Source organism: Tenrec ecaudatus (genome assembly GCF_050624435.1).
Source record: "Tenrec ecaudatus isolate mTenEca1 chromosome 1 unlocalized genomic scaffold, mTenEca1.hap1 SUPER_1_unloc_13, whole genome shotgun sequence".
Classification (NCBI taxonomy): Eukaryota; Metazoa; Chordata; class Mammalia; order Afrosoricida; family Tenrecidae; genus Tenrec; species Tenrec ecaudatus.
Window position 1 is genome coordinate 4,594,939 of NW_027457553.1, and position 7,679 is coordinate 4,602,617.

The window sequence follows — 7,679 nt, forward strand, 5'->3', positions numbered from 1 at the left end:
CAGCAGTTCTCAACCTGTGGATCGGGACCTCTTTGGGGGTTGAGCTACCCATTCACAGGGGTCGGTATCTTCTTCATAGTAGCAAAATTACAGTTATGAAGTAGCAACGAAAATAATTTTATGAATGGATGTTCACCACAACATCAGGAACTTCATTATAGTGCCAAGGAATTAGGAAGGTTGAGAACCACTGGTTTAGAGCATAGGAAATCTGATGAAATACTGCATATTTTAACACACATGACGTTGGAAAGTAATGGAAATTGGGAGAGGACAGTAGTGTCAAATTCCTATGAGTCAGAATTGCTCTATATCATAGAGCAGCTAAGAAAATGAGAAGAAATGACAAAGTCAAAGAGCTGAAGAAAAAATTCCATAGGACACGTGGCAACAGCTTTATGCTCTTGTTAGACCCTTGGGGCCTCCCTATCTTTTGTTGGCTTTCTTAAGCCCATCCCCACCACTGTGAATAGTCTTCATTAAACTCTCTTTAATTAAACCTTCTGCATGGTTTGTTTTCTGCTGGACCCCTAACAGATATCATTTAATTTTCTTGATTGCAATTCATCTCTAGCATACAGAAATCTTTCAAGAGTTTGTTTTATGTTTTGTTTTCATCCACAATAGCATTTCCTTCCAGATTTGTTTGTCATTGAAACATGATCAATAGTTCTTTCCTCTCCAATGAAACCCAAGTGATATGCTGCCTGACTGCCTATGAAGTTCATGTGTAGCCTACATGGAGATCCCAACCATTCCCTAGACAAGTGTTTCTCAACCTCCCGAATGCCATGATTCTTTCATACAGTTCCTCATGTTGTGTTTACCCCGATCATAAAAATTATTTCATTGCTAATTCATTACTGTAATTGTGCTACTGCGATGAACCAGGCAACCACTGTGAAAGTGTCTTTGGACCCCCAAAGGTGTCGTGACCCACTGGTTGAGATCCACTACCTTAGACCAACGTATGGCCCGAGGGCTGTATAGGGCCCCCCAAATAATCAATAGCTGCCAGCATCACACATCTCACCAACGAGAAGCATTTGGAGCCATCACCTTAGGGGTGAGTTCATTAAATATTTGACCTGTATGGCCCCATGAATGATGTTATCAATCACCACATGGTCCTTGGCAGAAAAACAGGTTTCCAGCTCCTGCTCCAGACCAAAGGTTCCCAAACTTATTCTGCCTACTGCCCTCTTTTCAGAAAAAGAAATTTCTCAGGACCCCTCAGCAATGAAAGAATTTTGGACTATAGCCCACCATACAGGATAAAACGTAGATATCTGCTTTGTAGATCTCTGGATTTTTCTGTGCCCAGTAGGTGGGTGGTGTTGCCCACTTTGGGAAATGAGACTCTAGGAAAATCAGGTGTGTTTTCACTCTCTCTGCACGAATTTCAGTTGAGGAGCAAGATTGTCTTGAAAGAAGTGTATCCAGAATGCTCCTTAGAGGCAAGGATGGCTAGACTTCATCTCATGTCCTTGGGCATCAGGAGCTATGAGGAGGAACATCATGGAAAAGGCCATCATGCTTGGTAAAGGGGCGCCCAAATGGGGAGGACCCTCACCAAGATGGATGGACACAGTTTCTACAACAACACACTAAAACATAACAATTGTGAGGCTGGCACAGGAGCAGGCATTGTTTCTTTCGGTTGTATGTAGGGTCGCCACGATTTGAAAACAACTTGACAGCATCCAACAAAACCAGATGTGGAGAAAGCATGGCCTGGTCTGTGTACAGTGGCCCCACCGAGGTTCCTCATCAGTTGTGTTTGAATGGGCCAGGTGCTCTCACAAACCTCCTCTTCAATAGACAAATTAGAATGTTTGCTTTCTGCCCAGGAACCATCCTGAAATATAAAATGACCATTTGACACTGAGTTGATTGCGATTCATGGTGAGTCATAGGACTTTCAATCGGCATAACCTTTCAGAAACAGATGGCCAGGCTTTTCTTCCAAGGTATTTCTGGGTGCGCTTGAACCTCCTAAGTTTCTGTTAATGGCCAAGTGTTTTAACCATTTGTACTCTCCAGGGATGACTCACAGCTCTATTTATCCTTAAAAGTGACATCTCTCCTTTCTATGGAAAGCCATGGCAATTGTTCTGTTTCAGTAGATTTACCTTCTTTAAATATAGGAATGACATATACTTCTACCACCTCACAGAAAATGTCAGAAACTCTTGCTCTCATTTAATAATGGCGTGGGTGATTACATATTGGGCTGCTAATCGCAAAGCCAACAGTTCAAAACCACCAGCCACTCTCAGGGAAAAACATGAAACTTTCCAATCCTATAAAGTTACAATCTCAAATACTCACAGGAGCAGTTGGACCCTGTCCTATAGGGTAGAACTCAGGTCATGGGGAGTCAGAGTGGATTCGATGGCAGTGAGTTTGGTTTGGTTTTTGGACTCCCCTCCTACCACAATAGCTCACAATTACTAAGTGCATGTTATGTACTAGTGTTCTAAGCATTGTTTGTACATTCACTCATTTCATCCCACTGGTGGTGGTGTGGGTGAAGCATTAGAACTGCTAACCAGAAGGTCGGTGGTTCAAACCCACCAGCTGTTCTTCGGGATCAAGTTGGGGCTGTCTGAGCTCATAAAGATTTTCAGGGTCGGACGTCTGCAGGGACAGTTATTACTTTATCCTGCTGAGCTGCTATGAGTCTGAATGAACTCAAGAGAAGTGGGGTTTTGGTGACTTTTGCAACCCCTTTAAGAGGAGCGCTGGTGGGGCAATAGAGAAGCACTTGACTATTTACCACTAGCTCAGCAAAACCCGCGGCAGCTTCCCATGAGAATGATGCGTCAATTTGCTCCAGTATCAGTCACAGCCTATGGGAACGCCTAGAGAATGGTTCCACTCTGTCCTCCAGGCTCACTATGAGTTGGAATCGAGTGACCAATTGGTAGTACATCAGCTTCCGTCTATAGGTGAGGACACGAATGCACAGAGAGGTGAAGCCATCTGGCCCAGGGGTAATCAGGTTATCCAAGGGGGAGCTGGAATTTAAATCCCAGCAGACCAGCCTCAGAGACTACAGGCTTAGCTCTACCATCTGCTGATATCTGGACTAAGAGTGGTTGGATTTTGCCTCCTTTTCCCTACACATCATCTCCATTGTCCCCTATCAAGCAAAATTAGCTTGAGCATTGAACAGGCACCCTCCAGCCCTGCCCGATTGCACACGCGCAGGTTAGAAAAGGATGGGGAGATCACTGGGCTGTTTTAGCTGCCACCTCTACTCCAACTGCGCCAACACACCCACAACGAAGTCAGAGAAAGAATTCTTGGCCTTGTAACCACTCCTCAGCCCTGAACCCTTGGAGGGAGCCAAAGCCACTCTCTTGGACACCCACTCGACTGCTACCTGGGACCTTCCCTTGGAGCCCTTGGGGACAAAGGAGAGGGAGCACGCCTGCAATGTAATTAACATCATGACAACTTGTTCCCCCCTTGGAGAATGACATCATTAGCTGCTTCAATTGTGCATGTAATGTAAATTACACGACTCAGGGGTATCACATCTGAGCAGCCATGATGCTAAGTGACGAGGCTCTCGATCGAGCAGCCCCTCCCCAAGCAGCAGGAACTAAGAAACCCAAGCCCCGAGGCCGACAGCTGAGACCGAGGTCCTATGGTCTTTGAGTGTGCCTGCTCCACAGAGCCCACAAGGGAGGATCATTCCGGGTGGCCCTGGATGCGAGGCTGGGATGTTCCAGCCACCTGCTCTCATCACCGTGGATCTCCCATTTTCTATAAAGGCAGTCGAATGCTGGACAGCACTCTTTCCTCCCTATCTCTCAGAAAATTAGGAAAAAGTGGTGGTGGCTGTGGTTGTGGTAATATCCTTCTTGCTAAGGAGTTTTGGTGATGCTGTGGGTTAAGCATCCCGCTACTAATCTCAAAGCCAGCAGTTCAAACCCACTAGCTGCTCTGAGAGGGAGAAAGTTGAGGCCGTCTGACAATGAACAAATTTATAGTGTCAGAAACCCACAGAGGCAGATCCAAATTCGTCCCCCAGATTACTTCCATATCCATTCTGCCTCCCATTCATTACTCTGTCTGGCTCAAATTATTCCGTGTTCACTCCCTGGCCAGCTCCCCACATTTCCCTACCCCCTTTCACCACGAACTCTCTGGACACTACTCTAAATCAGCTAGAGACACTGGATCAGCCACACTTCTTTGTGGCCCATGAAAGAACTTTCCAAAACCTCATGTCACAAGCAGGTCCACTTGCTTTTAGAGAAGAGGCATAGGCGAAATTGTATGTGTCCACCTTGAGAGGGGCAAGCACCACCATGTACAATTAGTAGGTGACCACCAGTGTGTCACTTTTGTGGTCACTACACATCTCCTTTGGGGACCCATTTGCCCCTCTCCTAGCACCCTGATCCCTGGTGCCATGGTTAGACTGGGATGGGAAATCCCTGTGCTCAACCAGGAAATTCCAGGTGGAATCAGAGTCACTGTCCCCTCTGCAGAGCCTCTGTGAGGACAGGGAGTTTGGAAACACAGCCTAAATCTCCAGTAGGATAAATTTAAGAAATGATCACGCATTTACCCTAATGTCAACTGTACAAATCCCACAAACAACCTTCAAATGCCCTGCCACTGAGCAGAGCCAAAAGCAGGAAGAGCCAAAACCTACATATGGGTACAGGAAGACCTCTGGAAGGTGTCCCTGTGGGGGGCCGGGGAAGGGGGAGAGTGGAGATGAGGAGGCTCAGGGGCTAAGGCTCAGGCTGGGAAAGAGCCAAGGTTCCTAGTTCGACTCTCTCTTTGTCTCTCTGCCTAACCACCCACCTCCCACCCAGTCCAGGAAATTCTTTGAACAGGGCCCACAGGGTCAGAGGTGAGAGCTGGCAGCTCCTGTTACTACCCTGACTTGGGAAACCTCCCTCATTCTGGAAATCCATATATTTTCTTGGGCTTTGATCAAGACCCAGGTCAAGCCTCCCCTCCCCCTTTTCTCACAGAGGCACTTGGTCAGAATGGCAAATAGCCCTCAACTGTGCCATGCACTCCGCCTCTTCATTCCCTGTTCCCTTCAAACAATCTGCTGCAAAAAATCACAAAACAGCCCGATGGAGGGCAGGTCGGTGCTTCTTTTTCAGACTTTCCTCTCATTCTTTCTCTGGTCGCATCATCATTCCAGGTACAGCAAACCCATTACTGTCCAGTCAATTCCAACTCATGGAGACCCTATGTAAGTTTTCCAACATTGTCCAACATTACTGGAACAGACAGCCTCATTGTTTTCCTTGAAGCAGCTGATGGTTTGAACTGTCAACTTTGAGCTAGCAGTTCAACATTTACATGACATCCCTTCAGAGTGGTGAGTCATAGTCTGCAGACACCGTGGGCAAGAATCATTGTTGTGACTTATTTTCATAAGGTGGGATTCTAGGTAGGCAGGTGTGACGCAGGTGTAACTGGAAATCGACTTGATGGCAACAAACAACAACACTGATGTCATTGTTTCGGGACTTGGGAACTGAGACCTATGAGGCATGGAGCTAAGTAACAGCTACTTCAGGTTTGTTAGGTACTTCATTGCTGAGCTCTGTTCTAGATACTGGGAATACAGCTAGAAGGAAGGTGGCATCTCTGTTCCTGGGGTTGAGAGATGAGAGGGGTTGGGAAACTTCCTGCCCTGCTAGTAGTGGGTGTAGACATTGTTTCTGCTGTTAGATGTCATTGAGTCAGTTCCAACCCCTAGCCACCCTATGGATAATAGAACGAAACACCACCCTGTCCTGCACCATCCTCTCAATTGTTGTTATGTTTAGGCCCTTGTTGCAGCCACTGTGTCAATCCATTGGCCGAAGTTCTTCCTCATTTTCACTGCCTCTCTGCTTCACCAAGCAGGACGTCCTTCCTCCTCCAGGGACTGGTCTCTCCCTAACAGTATGTCCAAGGTACGTGAAGGGAAGCCTCACCATCCTGGCTTCTATGGAGTATTCTGGCTGTACTTCTAACCCACATTTGTTTGTTCTTTGGCAGTTCATAGTACTTTCAATATTCTTTACCAGCCTCCCATTTCAAATGCATTGATTCTTCTCTGATCTTTATTTTCAATGTCCAACTTTCACGTGCATAGAAGGCCATCGAAAATATGACTAAGATGGCTTTAGTCAGGTGCACCTTAATGTAACATTCTTGCTCTTAAACACTTTGAAGAACACTTTTGAAAGAGGTCTCTGGCGGCAGCATCCTGCCCCTTTAAGGGTGAGGAGGAGGGGCGCACAGGTGGAAGCCCATGGCCCCTTTAAGGCTTGGCCTACTTGGCAGCAGCTGGAGCCTATTGAGAACATGACAGGAGGCCATCCAGCAGTTCCTATAGAGGTCAAGGGCTCAGGAGTTGAGCGAGCCAAGCTCTGAAGGCTGTGAGCCAGCTTCGGAGCCGCACTGCCTCCATGGGCCATAATGACCTGATGTGCAAGGCCTAGGACTTCAAAGACCAGGTGTGGTCTGTGCAGCCTTCCTGCCCCTTCCCAGACTCCTGCCCACCAGGGAGGGCCTTGCCACCATGACCCCTGATGTGGGTCTGCAGCCCACCAGGCACCTGGCCAGCCACCAGGATCCCTGCCCTTCCCAGCTGACCCACCCAGGACCACATTCCAGACCCCCTGCCCCCACCCTAGGCCTGCTCACCACCAAGACTCTGCCCTGGGCCCGCTGCCCACCCAGGAACCTGCATCAGGGACCTTGCCAACCTTCGGTCCAGTCCAGGCCGGGCACACACCTGGGATCCCTGTTCCAGGTCCCTGCCCACCTGGGTCTGGGCCTGCCACAAAGACCCTGCCTGAGGCCCTCTGCCTACTCAGGAAACACCCCCTGCCCAGCTAGCCCCTGGGTCATCTGGGCACTGCCCCAGGCCCCCTGCCTGCCCAAGACCTTGTGTTAGCCTGACTGGCCATGGAGGATGGAGAGGAAGAGGGACCCTGCCCAGGACCCTGCACCCCATCCCACTTGGGATGCCCTGGGTTGGCCCAGCCCCAAAGGTGGCTCCCTTCCCCCAGGCCCACATACCCAGAACTCCATGGGCCCACTGCTTACCTGAGGCCTCCCCATCAAGGGTTTGGGATATGTAACCCCAGCCTGGGATGGGCTCCTAGCTTGCTAGAGCCCCATGCCACTCTCCTTAAGCCCCAACTACTTAAGATCCCTAGAAAGTGCCTGTGGGGGGCCTTGTTGAGTCACACTCTGGCTGTAAGGGGCTAGGCTGTAGCTCTTGAAACTTGTCTTCTCCAATCTGAACCTTTAGGACATTGGTCTTTCCACAGGGCAGTTCTATAGAAGTGGCAGGGAACTCTATTCCCGAGTGGAGTTGGCCAGGTTTGAGTGGGGGGGGTGCCCTGGCAGGGACCCCAACTTGGGAGAACAGCCCATCTCCCCTTTCTCTTTCCCAACTGCAAAAAAAGAAAGAGATCTCAAAGAGCAGATTTACCCAATACAATACATCCCTTGAGTTCTTGACCGGGGCTCACATAATCATTTATTGTGGACTCCAGAAAGAAGATAGCCCTGATCACTTCAGTCTTTTCTCCATTTATCATGATCATGTTGTAGATGACAGGGACATAATTACATGTAAATATGTCCCTGGGACCCAGCTCCTGGGGAGTCCCAAACTTCTTGATGTAAAGAAAATA